Source organism: Mauremys reevesii, linkage group 4 (assembly GCF_016161935.1).
Source record: "Mauremys reevesii isolate NIE-2019 linkage group 4, ASM1616193v1, whole genome shotgun sequence".
Taxonomy (NCBI): domain Eukaryota; kingdom Metazoa; phylum Chordata; order Testudines; family Geoemydidae; genus Mauremys; species Mauremys reevesii.
The window spans coordinates 91,847,222-91,868,430 of NC_052626.1; the positions used below are offsets into that span (position 1 = coordinate 91,847,222).

The 21,209-nt window shown below is 39.0% G+C and overlaps 1 long non-coding RNA gene across 1 annotated transcript; it reads right to left on the reverse strand.

The window, feature by feature from the left end:
* Positions 1-2,069: 2,069 nt before the first annotated feature.
* Positions 2,070-20,158, reverse strand: LOC120404230. The gene is made up of 5 exons (XR_005597876.1): positions 19,972-20,158; positions 10,171-10,304; positions 9,658-9,733; positions 7,285-7,346; positions 2,070-2,683 (listed from the first exon to the last, which is right to left on the reverse strand). It is a non-coding gene; the product is annotated as an uncharacterized LOC120404230 (long non-coding RNA).
* Between the last annotated feature and the right edge of the window lie 1,051 nt (positions 20,159-21,209).

Genomic DNA, 21,209 nt, shown 5'->3' on the forward strand with positions numbered 1-21,209 from the left:
GCATTTGCAGTATATAAATCTGGATAAAAATTCAAATTATATTTCTTCTCATACTTTAGGCCACAAAGAGAATGAACTGAGTTCAGGAAAAAATTCCATCTCAATACAATATTGCATAATTGGATGCATTCTGGGAAATATTCACCTTCCACAAAAGTTTCTAAGGGTCATCCCCACACTACACCACAAGATACTGGACTAGAAGATCTAGTCCCTTAGATCATCACAGAGTTCTACTGAACCTAGTTCAAACAGGAATTATCTCAAGGAAGTTCTATGGTTTGTGTTATGTAGGAGATCAGACTAGACAATCACAGTTGTCCCTTCTGGCCTTATACTCTACGACTTGTATGAATAAGGACAAAGAATTTAGCAATTTCATTCATTACTAGTATGGCTCATTCTATATTAGACACCAATTATCAACACAATTATAGTTTACCTCATCAACTTAATTAGAACACAGCAAACAAAATGTTGGTAGCCAGGTTCTTTACAGGCTGGTATCATAGGAAAATACAAAGATAAGGTCCTGGAGTCTAGAAGAGGTGGGATTTTTTTATGGAAAAAATACTTGAGAAAGTATGTTCCTCAATAGCATAAATAAATTAGTTTCTGATATAGAATGGGCGACAGTGGAATTTGTAAATTCGGTATGTGTGGACCATTAGAGTTCATGTAATGATATTTACGGGAAATACAATAATGTAAGGGATATTGGTAAGATTAGGTGGCTAATACAGTATGCTACAAGTAACTTAAAATCTATACAGGAAAAAAAACTTTCAAATGTACACCGATTCAGGAAAATAAAATCCATTTTAGGTTACGTGTTGTCTGGCAATTATTTACCGTATTTTCCGACGTATAAGATGACTTTCTATACTAAAAAACAACCCCCAAAAATCAGGGGTCGTCTTATACGCCGGGTATAAACAGCTGGCAGCACAGAGCCCTCTGATTCCCGGCTGCGGCTGGGATTTAAAAGGCTCTGTGCTCCCAGCCGCAGCGGGCAGCCCAGAGTCCTCTGATTCCCGGCTGCGGCTGGGATTTAAAAGGCTCTGGGCTCCCCGCCACAGCGGGCAGCCCAGAGCCCTCTGATTCCCAGCTGCAGCTGGGATTTAAAAGGCTCTGGGCTCCCCCCCTCGGAAGGGGGGGTCATCTTATACGGCGAGTATAGGCCAAAACCTATGTTTTAACTGTAAAATTAGGGGGTCGTCTTATACGCCCAGTCGCCTTATATGCCGGAAAATACGGTAATTGAGTTGAAGATGGAATTAATAGTTGATTTGAGAATATCCTTCTATGAACTCTTTTGTAAACTGCAAAGTGCCAACGATGGTTTGAACCCCATTTAGAAACAAAACAGAACAGCAAATCTTCAATTATGATCTTTTCAAGCAGAACAAGTGAAGAGTTATGGGAAGTTCATGGCACTTCTAAGATGTTTAAACACAAGTACCATAATTGTCACTTAATGGGTCAGGAAACAAAGACAGACTTGTCTCCGTGGTGTTGTCTGTTCTCTATAGATCACACTTATTTCACTTCCATATTTAGGAAGTGTAATTATGTCTAATTCAAATTACAAGAGAAAATAACACAAAGCTATTCCTTCTTTACTGTTAATCTTCTGAATATTTTATTTGCCCAGCCATACCATTTTCTAAAAGGAAAACATTAATTTATGTGGCCCATATGGAATTGAATTGTACTGTATTCTAACATGATTCATTGTAATTTATTACATTAATTAGACAGAGTATGTGACAATTAACTCTCTCCCCAAATGTAAAAGGTTTTCAAAAAGGAAATGTACAATGAACCACTTTCCCCCAGTTGTACGAGACCACAGGGTTGAATCCCAGACTTGCACCTACTTATATCAATGGCTCAGAGGTTTTCAAGAGCCCCAGTGTGTGCATCTTCATGAGATCACAGTCTACACCAAAAATGAATACTGGAAACACTCTTGATTTAAAAACAATGTACAGTACTCCAACTATCAGGCAAAATGATATTTAAAGAGAATCCTTAACCACTCCACAGCTCAGTGTGTGTAAATCCTCTTTTGGAAGTTGGCCAAGGAACCAGACCAATAAGGAATTTCACAGAAAAACAACTTACTATAAATGTGATCAGAGAGCGAGATCATTGTAGTCAAAATGATTTCCTTTGAGTGTTCTGCTTCTACAAAATACCAAGTAAGCCCCACTGCCCCTGAGGTATCGTTTCAATCTTCAGATTAAAGAAAGATGTTTTTCTCTTTTTAATAAAATGATCAAAGCACTCCACTTCTTCTCCATGTTTTTCACCAGTGGGGGTCACCATGCATAGTCACATATAGGGAATGTTCTGTCATTGTAGTCTCAGAAGCCAAGGCAGGAAAAATAATTCCAGCAGCAGCACCTGGACTCCTGGCAACTTCTGTATTCAGCTTTGGAGTTGTCCCTGGGTCTTTTGTTTTGTGTTCCACATATGAGACTTTTTCTTTGTATGAAAATAATGTACTCACATAATATTTATCTGCATGACCCTTTACTATCAGGATGAGATATCTCCAGAGGCAAGCATCTGCTTCCATGTTCAGAACTTTGAACTAAACACATTCCATCAAGTGGCCTCCCTTAGTTCTCCAAATTCTCTCTGACAGTGAGCTGACAGTGACGTCCAGTTTTGATGGCTTCAAAAAAAAACAACAACCCATTTTTTAGCCCAATGCCACACTAGGTAACACAGAACAATATTTTGTGATGGGCAGGATAAAAGGCAGAACACAGTCATACAGATTAAAATGCTGGTCTACTGATGTGAATATGGGGTATGCATACTCCTGTATTGTACAGTACAACCTTGAAATAGTGTTTTGCCACCACAAGAGTCACTACAAATAGAGTTTCACTATAACAGAAGAACCTACCTGGCAAAAGATTGCCAGGCAATCACACAGACAGTGTCAGGGCCTTATTTTCCCCTTCCACTATTACTAGGGGGCAACCATTTGTATGGGGAGAGAGGAAAGAGAGACAGGGTTCCAGAGGGATAATTTTACTCATACAGAGGTGCAGCAGAAGTAAGACAGGCTCTTTAGCTAACAAGTAAATTTCCTCATGCATCACATCTCACCAAAGATCATACAGTTTATGGATACAGCTCATCTGTAAATATCTTGGCACTACTGAAGTTGGCCCAAACGTCAAAGGTCCTTGTTTAAATTTGTCCCTAAATATCATGCTTATTTTTTCTCCCCCAGGTGGAAGTGTTATACTGAGATCAGAGCATTGTGGGAAATCCTGCTGTGCTCACGTCCATTCTCTGAGACTCAGCTAGTATCCAAATAGTTTCAGATAATCCTGATTTTTTCACCTAACCATAATGATTATAAAAACAGGTCTTAATTTCCAAATAAACAAAACAGGCTGACTTGCTACAACCTGTCACCATGTTCCCAAGTCAAATCTATTTCCATTTGTAGGCTTCGTACTTTTAAGCTTACATGACATTAATTACACATAAAACATTTTGAAGTAACACCACATGGCTTGGCTGAAATTGTGCCAACATGTCAAGGTGGGTCAAAATTTTATTTTTTGTTTGCATTTCTAAGGACAATGGAAGACTGTTAAGACATAAATGTTTACCTATTGTAGGTCACATACAGGCAAACCTCACATTGGCTCCACTGGGCGTTTGGCCAGCATTAGATCTACCAAATCTAGCCCTAAATTATTAAAGATTATGAACATATAATTTAACCAAACCCCAAACATATATTATATACCACATCTGCATCTCATAATATAGAAACAAAATCCTAGCCCAAATTTAGCTTCCAACATACAGTTATATTTCCAAGTGTTACACATATATATTTGGGGTGGAATTTTACAGTAAACTGGTCATTTATATTCTTTCCTTTATTATAAAATGCAGCAATGATCAATTTAAAATAATTGCACTTTTGAAATCTTTATAGTAAGAGTTGAATATAATATTAACATATTACTGTAGTACTTTTCATTTAAAAAAGTAGTTAAAATATGTGAATCAATGTTTTAGAGCTCTGCAAATATAATGAACAAGAGCCTCATATCCAACTGAAACTGAGAGGAGATTCAGTTAGCCAAAATGTAGTTGCTCAAGTTGGAATTTGACCAGGACATCAGAACAACTTTCCTACTCTTCTGAAAAGTACCATATCATAAGCGACAAGTCGTACGGGGCATCTCATTGGCTAGGCCCTGGTCTACACTACGAGTTTAGGTCAAATTTAGCAGTGTTAGATCAATTTAACCCTGCACCAGTCCACATGACAAAGCCATTATTTTTGACTTAAAGGGCTGTTAAAATCGATTTCGGTACTCCTCCCCCGATGAGGGGATTAGCGCTGAAATCGACCTTGCCAGGTCAAATTTGGGGTAGTGTGGTTGCAATTTGATGGTATTGGCCTCCGGGAGCTATCCTAGAGGTGCCCGTTCCTGCTGGGCTGTTTGCCTGTGGCTGAACAGAAGTGTTTCCCACTGTTAGCCACGCGGTGGGGGGAGGGGTGAAGTGATCATCCCAGAGAATTGGGTTTGTGTGTGTGTGTGGGGGGGGGGTGGTTGTTAGTTGGGTTTGTGTTGCACGTTAACCCGAAAACCGCAGCCCCGCCTCCTTTTAAATGGCCAATCCATTTTAAATGGCCAAACCAACGGCTGCTTGGTGTGGGAAATGAGGGCATTGCTGTTTGACATCATTCCCACACCTCTGAATGTCCCCTTAATAAAATCACCCTATTTCAACCAGGTGACCAGGAATGATACCGCTCTCCTGAGGATAACACAGAGAGATAAAGAATGGATGCTGTTTGAATGCCAGCAAACACCGGGACCATACGCTGCCATGCTTTGTTATGCAATGATTCCAGACTATGTGCTACTGGCCTGGCGTGGTAAAGTGTCCTACCATGGAGGACGGAATAAGGCTGCCCTCCCCAGAAACCTTTTGCAAAGGCTTTGGGAGTACATTCAGGAGAGCTTTATGGAGATGTCCCTGGAAGATTTCTGCTCCATTCCCAGACACGTTAACATACTTTTCCAGTAGCTGTACTGGCCACGAATGCCAGGGCAAATTAATCATTAAACATGCTTGCTTTTAAACCATGTATAATATTTACAAAAGGTACACTCACCAGTGGTCCCTTCTCCGCCTGGTGGGTCCGGGAGGCAGTCTTGGGTGGGTTCAGGGGGTCCAGAGTGAGAAACAGTTCCTGGCTGTTGGGGAAAATGGGTTCTCCGCTTCCTTGCTGTGAGCTATCTTCTTCGTCCCCAAAACCTGCAACCCTGTTGCGTGCTACTCCATTGATGGAGTCAAAGCACAGGGGTGGGGTAGTGGTGGCTGCACCACTTAGAATGGCATGCAGCTCATCATAGAAGTGGCATGTCTGGGGCTCTGACCCGGAGTGGCCGTTTGCCTCTCTGGTTTTTCGGTAGGCTTGCCTCAGCTCCTTAAGTTTCACACGGCACTGCTGCGAGTCCCTGTTATAGCCTCTGGCCTTCATGCCCTTTGAGATTTTTTCAAATGTTTGGGCATTTCTTCTTTTGGAACGGAGTTCTGATAGCACAGATTCATCTCCCCATACAGCGATCAGATCCCATACCTCCTGTTCGGTCCATGCTGGGGCTCTTTTGCAATTCTGGGACTCCATCATGGTCACCTCTGCTGATGAGATCTGCACTCATGCTGGCCAAACAGGAAATGAGATTCAAAAGTTTGCGGGCCTTTTCCTGTCTACCTGGCCAGGGCATCGGAGTTGAGAGCACTGTCCAGAGCGGTCACAATGGAGCTCTCTGGGATAGCTCCCGGAGGCCAATACCGTCAAATTGTGACTACACTACCCCATATTCGACCTGGCAAGATCGATTTAGCGATAATCCCCTCATTGGGGGAGGAGTACCGAAATCGATTTTAACAGCCCTTTAAGTCAAAAATAACGGCTTTGTCGTATGGACGGGTGCAGGGTTAAATTGATCTAACACTGATAAATTTGACCTAAACGCATAGTGTAGACTAGGGCTTAGACAAAGTCTGTAGAAGTAAACAGAAATGATGTGACAGTCATATGAATAGGCAGATAACGTTTTCATCACCCTTTAAATGAAACATTCTTTTGTAACGTCTCTCAGTCCAAAGGTACAGACTATTACAACACATAATCTGTTTTGGCCACTGACTAAATTGCCATATGGCTGACACATCAATACGCCACAGTCCTGACCTGGGGGGAACTCTTCTAGGGATCAAAGGACAGTCTCCATGACCTATTCAGTCTGACCTCTGTGCTGAGACTGTAGTCAATGTGGTCAATTAGTCCTAGTTGCAGTCTGGACACTTGTGCCATGGGGAATCAAACAGGCATCATGTGACAGCAATTTTAATTCACTACTCTGTATCGCGTAATCAATATCCTGAGCTTTCCAATTCAACAAAAACATAAGTCCATCCCTAGCCTGGCTGATGCAACAAGGGGGAAAACAGAGATATTGACAGATTAGGATTTCTCATGAGTAACCCTAGAACATCAACCTGGACAACTGCTTTTCTGAGTACAATCACACTGCATCCCGTACATGCTACTGACTAGCATTTGCTGCTCACTACACTATCCTTGCTAGCTGGGGGTGAGGTCAGAGGCAAGACACACACACACACACCCGCAGATCACATCCCCTGGGAGACAAGGATCACAAGACTTCATGTGAGCTTGCTCTCTCTTTGCATTCCTTAAGTACTAAGGTAAGAGAGGCCTGGCATGCTGTTTACATGTAAGAGGTTTCATGCATTCTTCTCCCGTTCCAATAGTCTGTGCACCACTGGGTATGATTTATATCATACTTTGAGTTACAGGAGTTTAAAAAGTCATGAGAAATTCAATTTATCTGGATTGGGGACCCTAGAACATGACAACTATTACACATACATGAGTTGCCGGGGGGTAAGGTTGTTTGTTTTAATATAATTTTATGAAAAATTCTTCCTGAGAAAACTTGTAAGCCAAGTTTCAGGAGTCCCAATAATGTTTTTTTTAATGGAGTGCTGCTATAATTTTAACTGAGGTGAGAATGAAGAACACATATTCCTTCCATCTGGTACCATACACTTGAACACACTACTGATAGTTCTCAAAAGTTGTGCATTGAAATGGTTGTCTAGCTATATATTTAAAACAATTAAGTCATCATTAATTCAGTAAGTGCCATAATAGACTTTATAAGAATTACAAAAGAATCATTTTTAGAGATGTACCATCAATATTGACAGTTGTCTAACCAGGTGGTGTCCTTTTCATGCACTGGTTTCAACGTTTTCTGAAAATACATGGTAACAAAACGCACAAGTGAACAAAGTTATCCTACTTAATTCTTTGACACTACAAGTTGGGAATTTCCTGACATGCCAAACTAATTAAAAATGCATTAGCGCTGACATAGGACCTTCCAATTCACCTGGCACCAAGGGGTTAATCACACACACTTAATATCCTATCTCAAACAGCAGTAATTGTAGCAAGGAGCAAGCTTTTATGGTAACCTTAGTAAGATAGTGCTGCTTCTTCAGAACACAACAGTAAAAAAGCCATGCAAATGGAGATGAATGGAGCACAAGCCACTGAGGTAATTAAAAATGTATTTTCCATCTCCTAGTAATTGAATTGTGTACAAGCTGCAAGTTAATGAGGTCATCTACCCTCGAGCACTGACAGGAAAGCAGGAATAATTATCTTTCAATTTTTTCTTATGTAGCAATTAATTTTAACCATTCGCCTGCACCCCACTCCCACTTCACTCATTCCAGTCAGTCAAAGTCATAGCTAAGCTGAATTGACAAGCAATTGATATGGTAGTGGCACAAAGCCGCTGAGGCGGGTAAGGTAATCAAGGGGCTGCAGCTGTTGAGGGCTAAGCGCTTCCAGGTGAATGTCACCTGAGATTTTGCATTCTGCCACTCGGAGGACTAGGGACATACAGTGGTGGCTGACAGCACATCTGGTGCCAGGTGGGCAGGGATGGGACATTGCTGATTCGGGAAGGGAACAGAAGGATGGACTAGGATTGATGAATGGACAAGACTCTGAATCAAAATGTCTTTTTTTTTTTTTAAGGCTCAGCTACTAGTGTACACAGAAAATCTCATGTCTTTGGCTTCAAATGAAAATTCAGGAACATCCACTAAACTCAAACTCTGCTTCTCCTGGAATTATGTAATATGGCTCTATAACGTAAGATCACTTTAAAAGAAAAAGTGGATGCAGACTTTAGAAGTGAAGTTGGGTAGGTTGAACCTGTGAAGTGCCTCAGCTCAAAAGCTCTGAGTGTGCATGTGCATGCCTGCTCGCACACACACTTGGAACTGGCTTAGCAAGCTGTGAAGTTATTATTTTCCTCCCATGCCACCTCCATTGATTACAATGATCATTTTTGTTCACTACAAAGATGGAGACTCAGGTTTTCTTCCAATGATTATAACACTAACAGGTGTACAAAGTTATCTAATTCAAATGTTTCACTGAAGTTATTGGAACTATATGTAGGAAACTAAGTTTTAGAGCAAAAAGCATACAACCTAAATGTATTCTTGTTAATGCAATTCCCTTCTTTGCTCTGAAAACACATTATTGGAAACATTTTCAGCACATTGCAAGAAGCGGTGCATGACTCTTATTCATTAGCTGAGTACTGTCCATAATTCTCTGCAAACCAGAATGACAATTTACCACTAATTTACAGTTCCTGTATTTAGCACTCACAGCTTGCATTAACTCATATTTCTTCTATAACTTTCACTTATTTTGTTTTGATTTATTACATGAATTAATCTTTTATGGCTTTTCACTTCATGAGTTATCCAAGTGCTCATGTGTTGATCACTTTGCTCCATCACATTCTCAAAAATGATAACTAGAGGTGAAATTTCTTTTCACGTTAAGACAATGGGCTACATTTTGTTCTCACTGTCCTAAATGCAGAGCAACTTTATCAAAGTTAGTGAAGCTATTTTGCATTTACAGCTGTGGAATAGGAAAAAAGGGCCCTTTTTAGTTGGACATGAAAACTACAGCCCAGTTGTTGTTTTTTCTTTTGCGCCCACAAGGCCCGATCCAAGTTTTACCGAAATACACTTCAATGGTAATTGCCTCATGCCCTCTGTAATTTGCAGTAACTTTATTTACAGGTGCAAGGCTGTGCTTTTTTTAAAGTGAAGTTTGGTGAAGAATGTGACAGCAGACTCAAAAGCAGCAGTTTGACCCCAAAAGCTCAGTTTGATTAGGAATGCAACTTTGTGCTTAGTAATTTGGATCAAATTCAAATTGAGTGTATAATTACTGAAAAAGGTCAACGTGGCTTCGGTTTAGTACCCTACATTCAAACATTATTTTTCCTTGGGTGCTGTTAGAAGCTAATGGCACTGGGAAATTCTTATCCCAGATAAGATAAGTATAAAAGGCATGGAAATGGAGCCAGTTTCCCTGGAAGGGAGACAGAATTCTTCTTTTTAGTGGGATACTCCACCTTTCCGCCACCACTCTCTGGTGGTTTCTGCTGCTTATGGAGATGTACATAGCACATAATTGCAGCATATGATTAGCATTATAGTGCAGATCTAAGAAAACAGTCTCACAATGAGGAGCAGAAAGATTCTGTGACACCTGCTGCTTCTTCCGCTCTTGCTTCTTCCTTAATGGTAGAGCTGCACCCTAATGACAAATGATGACATGAGGGTCACACCTTTGTGATTCACAAATTAAAACAAAGAAAACTAACTTTTGTTTAATGTGTTTAGCCCATCAGAGGCAAACACTCTAGGGCAGTCATGAAAGAAAATCAGCTTTTGTTTGGGACTGTAAGAGGAAGCTTGCACCCAAAGCAGCACACGCTGTCTAACTATCTTGCAATCGGGTGCCATCCTGAGATAGTTACTAGCAGAATGTCAGTAATGACAAGCATAAATAGAAAGATCTCTGACACAGTTTTACAAAGATAAGCACATTCTCAAAACTAGTCTTCATCACTTGTATTAACCACATTCTAAAATACTATACACATGGACATGGTGGAAAGACATGTATTGTACTACAAAGACAAAATCATTCTTAGTAGTTAGTTAAGTGTTGTCAGTCAACTCTAACCATACCTTAGCCAGCTCTCTCTCTGTAATGGCAGATTAAACTTGGCAGATTTGATGAGGCATGATATACTCTATGTAGTTTCCACTCTTCCTGAAACAGCTTCTTGCAATGCTGGGGCATGTTCTCCCCTCCAGATCTACTTCAAAAACCCAGAATAAAAAAAAAAGATTAGTTCCTATGTCCTCTAGAGTCTCTGCTAGTTTCCTTGGAGGCTAAAAGTGCAGGAATGTCTATACAAACTAAGAAATTTACTTTAGCATCTCCTGTGTCTGCAGTAAAACTAATACAGCAGTGCAAAAACATAGGGCCAGTGAACAAGCATCTGAATCTGAAGAAAGATCCCATTGTTATATCTAATCTAGGCTCCATCAAAAAACCGCAAGGACAAGACAAGAAAAGTTAGATCTTCTGATGGGAGTCATGCAGAGATTTTTCGGTTTGCATAGAATAGGCACAGTCTGAGAGACGAGAGTAGGACCAACTCAGGAAAATTATTGCCACCAAAGCTGAGGCCCATGCTGATTTACACCAGCTGAGGATACAGCCTTTCATATTTATCTTCAGAAACTCCACTTTACACATACTGTAGGCTGAAGACCTCAGACTAACCTGTTTCACCATCACAGAGAACATGCCTCTAGATGTATTACATTTCCATTTTTGGTTAATGACTTCAAATAACTAAGATTTGTGGTGGTTGTTACAGAAGCAAATCTCTGATGAATGGTAGGTGCCTTTAGTGGTACAGAATTAGGTTTGTTTTTTAAGTATCTTACACTGGTACGTTTACATAAGAGACGGTATGAACAGTATCTGAGGATGTATCTTCTTTTCTATCCTTTGAAATGTTTAGTTTTTTTAACTGACACATTACTTAGCGTTTATACATTGTAGCAACATTTATGTTAACTTTTTTTTCAGTTAATCTCTTTGTTAAAAATACTGGCTCATTTTGAATCTTAGGCATTTCACACTAACAAATCCAGGTACTTCAGATCACAGATAACTACGATATAAACCTAATATGCACATGAGGAACTAGCTGAGGCTAGAAACATTGTCCAGCTTCAGAAAGAAAACACTTCACTTCCCATGCTAAATAATTCTTCGAGCTAGAGCAAGCTGATGATCCCTATAGCCTATTTGAGTCAACCTCTAGAGGGCAAGATCACAGACAGACAGACACAGTTAATCTGTTACCAAGTCACTCTATATTCAGGAGAATAAAGCAAATGCAACTCTCTTCATGCTGTGCAAAACACAACCACATAAGCTAAGGGGAAATCTCTCCTGTAGTGCTGAAGTATAAAAGTCTCTAAACTGCAACCAGCCACCAGAGGGCAAATTGCTCATAATACACTAGAACAATTACAATTCGATATTAAAAGTGTTAATAATTCTGTTTAAATACAATCTACTCTCTTCAATTACAGTCTGTGCACAAGATGTGAGGTGATTGGACTATGTGGAAAGTTTGAAGCGGTACTAATAAGCCATTTTTTAGCTACGGTAACACAAAGAAACAGACACGTCAAAATGCAAATCAGGGTGTGTGTTTTTTTTAATGATGCTGGGTGCAACCCCATAACTGTATAGGGACTAGTGTTTTGTTAATTCTATTTTTGCTTAACAAGGGATATTGCAATATTCCTATTTCTTTTGTTTGCCTCTTCTGTGTGTGCACACTGTATTTTCCTATTTAATTTTCTCTTCACTATTGTATACAGTTACTGTGTTTCACACTTGTGACATCTATAACATAAGACACTAACAGAAGTGACTTAGCCAGCTGGCTAGCCAACCCTTTATTATATTGGTACTGTGGTAGCATCTAAGGGCCCCAGCCATAAAACACAGTCCCAGTGTGCTGTAAAACTACATAATAAACAATGGTCCTTACCCAAAAGAACTTAATAGTCTAAATTTTATTTTAAATTAAAACTTTACATTAAACTTTAACTTCAACCTATCTAGTACCAAACTACTCTCATCCAACTTATAGTCTTGCTATTGACTTTCCAGCTAAAGTAGATGAAGCTTTTAATTATTAAATAAATGAGAATATTTTCCAAATTATGCTCCTGAGCAAATGATGTTATGACATTTAGTTTCTAATGCAATTTTATCTAGGAAATAATGCCCTTCATGGTGGCATTAATTAATTTTAACATATGTTATGGGACAATTTAGGGCCCAATCCTGCAAACATTACTCATGAGAATAGTCCAAGATCAACAGGACGACTTGCAGGAGTAAAGTTATGTAAGTATCTGCAGAATGGGCCTACTTGCAGGAGTAAAGTTATGTAAGTATCTGCAGAATGGGATCCTTTTCATTTCAGAATAGCTTGTTTCAGAAATGTGTGTATTCAGGAAAGATTTTTAAGCTCTACAATTAGTTTTGTTTATCTAAAAAGCTCATCTATCAGTCATCCATTTAATTATTGTACAACCTCACCTTGATATGGCTTTAGTGCATGGTGAGAAACTTGCACAGGTACACTGCACATATTGCTCCAGGTGCTTTTATCCCCCCGGAAGGATAACTGGGGCATCAGCATTAACTAGATTAAAATCTTTTCGAATATTTAACATTTAAAAATTGCAGAAAAACAAATGTATTTTATTGAAATGCACCAACTCTCAGGAAGATGTTGACCGCTTTCACTATCACGGCATGAACATGTAGAAGATGCCACATGGAAATTCTAGGCTCATAAGGAGCCTAGAAACTCACACACCCTTACCGGCTCCAAGCCAGTCTTTAGAGTATCCCTTGTAGGTCACCGTACACACAAAGTGGCATTGTGAGTGACTCTCTTCCATGCCAGGGAAAGACACAGTGATGCTAATGATATGAAAAACATGAAGATCAGATTGAGGCCCCAGAACCAAAGGGCAGAGAACAAAAATCAGAGACCCAGACTTCATGAGAATTGGGTGTAGTATCTCTTGTGATAGCAACAAGGCAGGACTCAGCTGTAATGAATACAATAGTAACTCTTTACTAAAGCTGCTGGACATGTACAGACCTTGTGATTCTCCCTGGCTCTCTAGTTTCCAGAGTGACTAAAATACACTCTTTGCTATTTGGTGTCATTACATGGGATCGCCTTAAACCTTGAACTAAACAGCTATAGAATGGGCTGCTGACTACACTACTCTGGAGTAAGAACAGCCATTTCCATTCAATGTTGTCCAGTTTTTTATTTTCAAGCTATTATAATTCCAGGACATTTCCATTCACCAGCTGGCTCATCATTAATTATACATCCATTCCCCTCCCTCCCCCCGATAACATACAAAACTTAGGGGATGCACAGTAGTAAATGCAACAACAGAATGATTTGCAATAGATGATCAGGCAGCAATCTATGAAAACAGTGTGAGTTTTTGTCTAAAGCAATTGGAGAGCTGTGTTTCCTCTAGCCTCCATGATTAAATCACTACATATTAGTTCCAGCAAAAGTCATTTTCCCTTAAATTGAAAAACACAACGTAATGGAATTTCATCAAGAATTTCTAAATGACTTTGTACCTTACTATATTCAGACTTGACTAGAGACCACATACAGTCAGTCAGAACAGGCTTAATATTCTATTAAGGCTTCTGTACAGGCTTAGTTCTTTGCTAGTGTCTCATAACTTCTAGGCAAATTTTTCCCCTTTATATTGTTGCCTTGAGCCATGAATTTAGCATCAAGAATTACTTAGATTTTGGTAACAGAGTCATTTCTTTATAATTCCTGTACTCCTCACCCAAAATATTCTTACTTTCCTTCGCAAGACTTTACTGTTTATCTCCTGGTAATTCTCTGATAAAATAAAAGTGATTTTAGTTGGTACTGTACCTTTCCATCTCAGTTCCTGATATCTAACATAGAGCCTGTATTACCGATCAAATCACATTTGCTCAACATGAATGCCCCTGATCAACGTAAGTGCTATGTTACACACTTCTACTTTGTGTGTTTAGGTAAACTAAAAAATTTAGTAGCCAATCATCTTTAAAAATATTACATTGTTCTTTTCTCTTAAAGATATACAATATAATGTGGTATTTACAGTACCTGAATGGCTTGCTGCTTTTCCCTGACATGATTTCTCTATATGCTTATTCGCAGATAACTCAGTAGCGTCAATATATTATTTCATATGGAGTGAACTCCATCAAAAGTGGTTATAAGACTTACTGGAGGATTGCACAGGATAATTTGCCGTAACCGTCTCATAACCCATGTTATGCTTTTATCATAAGATTCCTGATAGAGAAGATGAAAAACTGAACTTGCAGTTGGGCAGGGTACAAGGTAGGCATCACAGAAGTTAAAAGGCTTTCAGTGAGACCACCGAACTTCTTCAGCAGCAGTCATGTTCTGGACTATAATTATTTCATTAATATAACTGGCATCTGATCCAGAAATGTGCCAAGGGCCCCTCAACATCCACTGAGCACTATGCAGGATCAGACCATGGATGATTAGAACAGACCTGCAGCACATCATAGAACAAGTTCTCATAAAAACAGACTGAGAAAAGACCAGGCTGGTAAGACATCCCAAACACCTTTATTCCCCCCCTCCCCAATGATACTTCCATATACCTACATTTCTTCTATGTTGGATGGATAACTGGTAAAGGAGAAGGGATAGTTCAGTCTCTGTGGACTTTCATTTTTTATCTCTATGAAAATTTCTGCCCCGAGATCTAACTGATACTAATTGTGGTAGAGTTTTTTGTGATAGGAACACCTGATCAGTAGCAGACTGACTGCTACACTGAACAACCGTCTGAAGGGAATAGAGTCCTGGGTTAGATTTGAATTGGAACACAAGAGAGAATTGCTCCTGTGCACTAACGAAACTTCTGAAATCCCCCAACAAAGGAAGCAACTAACTCTTTCTGGTTCAGAATCATTACTGGGTTATTGTCAGGGTATATCTAGGAACTGAAAACCTCTTTGTAACTCATGAAACCTACAATCCATGACACCACAATCAACCCAACACCTATTTTGCTAAAAATACACACACTAAATTAAATAGTAAAAATGTAACAAGAGAAGTTAGAACAAATCTTCCTTGTTTTTCTTCCTTCCCTCTATTTTATGTGGCATAAACCAGCCTGCAATAATCAACCAGAGCCATTTAGTGTATAGTAGTCTAGTCTTGCTGTGACTAATAGGATGATTGGTTGTATAGCTTCTTTATGGTTGTTCATTATATCACCCTTACATAAAGTAATTTAATTTCAGTGGGATAATTAGGGTATTTCTAATCTAACTGATAGTCTGAATGAAATGAGATTCTCGGAGGGAGATTTGTGTACCAGGAGACTGGTGACCTTTGGCCCCAATTTTCACACAATGTATTAAACTGACAGCCCTACTTTCAAGCCCTGCTGTACTGCATCTTCACAACTTGTGCAGATCTATGTGCTGTAGATAGCAACCTTAAATGAGGTTCCTTTATCCTAAAGAAATCCCATTATTAAAGGAAACCATAAGATCTTAACTGAATTATAAAAAAAATAATATAGAGCATCATTAATTAACTAGAAATGCTGCACCCAAATCTCAAACACTATGCACTACACAAAGCACCCAGCTAAACACTCACTCTCAGGCAGTCCCTCACAAGTCAATTGCTAATATTCAACACTAGCATGGGCTTATCCGGTAATTATTTCATACATACGTCCATGAAAATCTGCTCTTTTCCCAATTTCCCAGAAACAAACGTATGAAGTAGTATAAATGCATTTTCTATATCATTGGAAAACTGGATCAGTGCTATATTGCTACGTATGAGCTAAAAAAGGAGCAGGTTTCAGTAATAATTACTGTACACTGCAGCTGTCAAGCAGTACAGAATATCTGCTTGATTTTAACAAATAAAGTTCTCCACAGCTTCATTCCTACTTACATATTAGCTTTCAATTCCTCCTACTTCCTCTCTCATTCCCCTATGCTCCGCAAATGCCAATGTTGTAATCTCCTACAGTATTTGTATCTTTCTAATTCAGGGCCCAATCTAGCTCCCACGGAAGTAAAAAAGAGTATTTACTTCAATGGGAGTTGGATTGCACCCTTAAAGGCAAGTCCTCTTCACTTTACATAAGTACTTCCACTGGCTTCAAAGGCTCTACACTACTCACATGAAACTGGATTTGGCCCTTCGATTGCAAGCTCCCTGATCAGGGACCTTGTCTTCTTTAATCTTTCTAAACCACCATGCACATTTGTGCAGTTCATCCCTAAATCTCTGAAAAATATACTCCCTTTGATAAATAACCAGAAGTCCAATAGCAGAGTTTATAATCTGAATAGTCATTTTAGAGGTCACACAAAAGGCTTTACAAACAGGAAAAAAAAATCTTTATCCAATTTTTTTTTTTTTTAGTTTTTAAGTATTTGGATTACTTAACACAGCCAGGAATTAACTACAGGTTATGTTGTCTTTCCGACTATTTTGTACCAAAGCACCACAAACAGCGGCAGCAAGGAGCTGAGAACATTCAAATTTACTTCAGTGAGACCAGGATTTCACCCATACGGTATAATTAATTTATACACAATAAAAACCAATTCAAATATTCAATAGATGGCATCATGTGACTATATACTTTTTAAATGTAGTTATTTACTACTTTCCTTCCCTGTTTCACCAAAATTAAGAATTTAAACAGACAATATATGCAGTTCTTCTCTAGCAGAGAAACTTCAACATTTAAGTTTAGGGTTTGGGAAAGTACATATGTTGATATTTAAGTATTTAAATGTTATGTTCAGATGTCAATATAAACAGTAGATTTCATACAACAGACTTTTTTTCTCTACAATGAGCACCTTCTTAACACAGATGATTTAAAAATATATGCTTAAAAAACCCTAGCAAACTACTACATGTTACAGTTACCTGAAGACTCCATCTTCAATCTGAAACCATAAGAAAATCAGTGAAGGATAAAATAGAGATGGAGATTCCCATTTGTAACTCATGTTGCTAAAAAAAATTATTAAAAAGACAAAAACTGCCAATTTAAAAAGAACCTAGCTTAATTTTTATCCTTCACTCAGAATTTCTTGGCTTAATGTTATTCAATAATAATTATTTGTGTTTTTATTTTCTTCACTGCTGCTTGTACATTCTATAATGTCAGACCTTTTCCCTGGGAATTCGTTGTTAGCAAGTCACTAACCTGAAAGACGGTAATGGCTCCTTTGCAGCAGTAGCAGTCTTGTTAAGGCCTATTTAGGAGACTCTTTAGTTCATGGTTCACTGACCTGATAAACTGAAGAAGCCATTATAGTTTAATGGGCCAACATAGATCTCTCATATGAGAAGTAGAGGGTGTATACTAAAGATGCAGGGACATTTTCTGCTTTTGGACACAACACAAAGTTAAGTCTAAAATTAGTTTTTGGAAAGAAGAAAAGAAAGTGCTGATCAAAAAGCAGTTTAAAAAGTAAAGAAATGGTTTACAATGTATTTTTATCGATGGCCTTACAGGATGGTTTTCTGAAGGTCTGTCAAAATATTCCTGGCGGTCAAAGTGAAAAATATAAGAATGAGCTTCATGGATTCAAGGTTGAAAAACTGTTTCACTATGGTACTATGACAGGGTGTAGCAACCCCACACCGGGCCAATGGGGCCTGATCTATCCCCGTGGGCTAGGGGGCCATGCCCCCTCGCTCCTGCTGCGCATGCTCCAGGTGGAAGGGACAGATAAAAGGAGGCAGCCCAGCCCAGTCTGCCCAAGTCCAGGTTGCTGGGAATGTGGACCTGGACTACATTGCAGCCAACCTGCCGATTGTGAAGACTGACTGGGATGCCGAGCCGCTGCCAGCCGAGGAGATGCCGAAACGAAATGAAACTTTATGGTAGGAAGTGACCCAGGGAATGTATTAGAAGCCCATGCTTGAACCCTTAACTTGTAATTTTCCAGCTTCATAGGGCTCTGTCTGGAACCTGGTGGAGTAGGGTGGGCTCGGATTCTTCTACCCTCTATCCCTCGCCGCACCTGCCACTAGACATGGCTACCAGGGGTCCTAACTAGAGACTGACCGTTTGTTCTGCCCCACCCCAGGGGCTGCAGATTCTTTGTTTACTCTAACCTACCCGATGGGTCAGAGTCCCCAACTCCTATTGTTTGCCCAAGCCAGGAGGCTCAGGAAGCATAGACTGAGTGTTTGCTTGGCCCCACCAGGGGCCCTGAGTCCCCCCCCACATCGAAATTGCCTGTGCAATCTCATGTGTGGGCATTTTGCATGCACAATGGAAGTAACTGCTCTCCAGTCCTGTCAGCAAGAGTCTCTTTTCATGCCAAAGTAAGACAGCCTTTTACCACTGATCTGCTGCCACATTCTGATGCTATTCTGATTTTTCCCTTCCACAAGCAGCACCTTTCATAAGATGTTTCACTGAAACCAACTGACTGTGCAGCTCCATGATGGCCAAAGGATCGGCTACTTCAGCAGGAGAAAAAAAGATAATCAAGAGACCCAATCCAGCAGTCCACTGTTATTCAATCAAGCACTTAAGCATGCACTTAAATACTTTGCTGAATTGGAGTTTAGGAGTCCTGCATGTAAAATTCAGGCTAAAACTATGATTGTTTGAAGGGGTTGAAATATAATTGTTAAAACATTTGGCTAACAAAGCTGCCCTTGAAACATATGGTTTCTTTTATGTAAGGACCCAATCTTGAGAAGAATTTGATGCATGGTTTGGAGCACTCTCAGCGCATAGGCACATTAATCAGGGCTGAAGGCGTTCAGCGCCTCACAAAAAGATGTTCACCACCTTGCACAACTGGTCCCTACAAAGGGACATAGAGTCATTTAAATTCAGTAGCAGAAAATTACATTTTTGTAACAAGTGATGAGTATGTCTATCAGAATAAAGGACCAATTACAGACATCTTCCCTCCTTCCCCCCCTTTTTTAAATAAAGCTTTTCTTTACTGTTGGTACAGTAATAGAGTGACAAACTGTTATGATGTACACAGATATCAAGGAAAGGGAAGAAACAGCAAGTCACAAATATTTCAGCATCATTCAAACCATGCCAGCATTAATGAGGACATACTTCAACCATGAAAAACCTTACCACAGAATCATTTTTAAAAACTACAAAGACTATAACAATTGTCTCTCAAAACTGTTTATTTTCTTATCACTGAGTAAAATAATGTTTAATGATAAATTCAGTCTTTCAGATGAAAGGTCCTGACCAATTATGGTTCTTTAAATGTTCTACGGCACTTTTCTTCTCACTTCTCCACACCCCCTTTTTTGGAGGTAAGAGTAGGGATGCAAACCCTGAAGTTATAGCCAAATTCCATTTAATTACATTCTTATCTATCAATCTTTCAAAATTTCCTGTGTGTTTTCATTTAGATATGATAGAGCTAAACTGTTGTATAATATTGTAGTGTTCTGTCAGACAATTACCACATTTCATCTCAGAAGATAACTGCATTTCAGTAGTAAATGATGCAATTTCTGACTGTAACTTGTTAAATTCTTAACACACTTTGGGATTTTCCAGGATAAAATTGGATATAAATATGAGATATTACACCAAAATTCAATAAGTAAATTCTTGCACTTGGTTATAGTGTTTTAGCACATGACATATAACTACTTGAGAAAAACATCATGCCAGGAAGTTATTAAAACACAAGAATTTAATCATAAAAAGGTAAGTTTTACCGTATTCTTATGGAAATCTATACAGCACTCATCTACATACATTCTGATGTGTTATTCTCCCACCATATTTCAAGACAAAGAGATTGTTTACCTCTTTTCTGCAATTCTGTTGTTTCCACTGATTACTAACTTCACACTCTAAGGATAAACAAGGTGGAAAAAGTCTCATGTCCATTGTTGCACTTTCAGTCAGGGAGATTTGAAGCAAACTAGGCCTCACAATAAGTTTTCTAACCTAGATAAGCAGGCCTAAGATATCTGACAGTTGTTTCACGCTCTTCATCATCATCTGAAACAATCAGTACGCATTAGAGAGTACTTTTCCCTTTACAAAGGTGATAATTAGATAACAAGCTGAGATTAAAGTAATTACAGTTAGACAGCTGGCAAGGCAGCACAGTCATGTTGAAATATTGTTGATACTTCAGCATCTGGTTCTAATAACAGCACAGGCTAAAAGATTTTACATTAATTACAACACATAATTTAATATAAACATATTTAATTACAATTGATGAGCGATAAACTGTTCAAGAATTACTTAACCCCTTCCACACATCAACATGATTGGAACTTCATGTAGTTCTTTCCACTGTATTAGACGGCTGACGTCAACATGAAAGGTGAAGAATTTCTCGCCCCTTTTAACAAGTGACTATTTGACAAACTGCGTTATTGATATGTATCTGAGGCCAATTTCTAAACACATTTAAAATGATGGCATACTATAAAATGTAGAGTTTAGAATTAGGGACAGACACAATTTGCTGTAAAAAAAATTGCTCTGCCTTGATGAATGTTCTTTTTATGCCCTTGTCTGATGTCTCCTAGAACCAGTAAACTCCTGTTCCTAGTCATTCTTCTTTTCTCAGAGACAAACACATTTTCACACTTGTATTTGGTGAAGCTCTTGTTTATTTTTGAAGTCAATTAGGTATCTTTTTAATTAATCCTCTGATTTCTGAGAATTTCTCAGGTGACAAAAAGAGCCAAGTACATTAGGTCTAGCCCTCAGCACCATGATAATCATTAAAACAAGTTTGAGAAATGTGTACTGAGTGTAGCAGGGAAAATCCAGTTACTGAATAAACAAACACAATCAGTATTAACTCTGACTTGCATAACCAACTGCCCCCTACAATATTTCCAGCAGCCAACCCAGAGAAGGTGAGACTGTAAAATTAGCCAAAAGGACTCTGAATATATACTACTGCATATAAGAAGATCACGTTTCCTAAAAATGTAACTTTGTCCTCTTTTAAGAGACAAGAAAGAAATCTGTCTGCTCAATTTTCTGCTTCAGCAGGAGAGAAATAGAACAACTGGTTC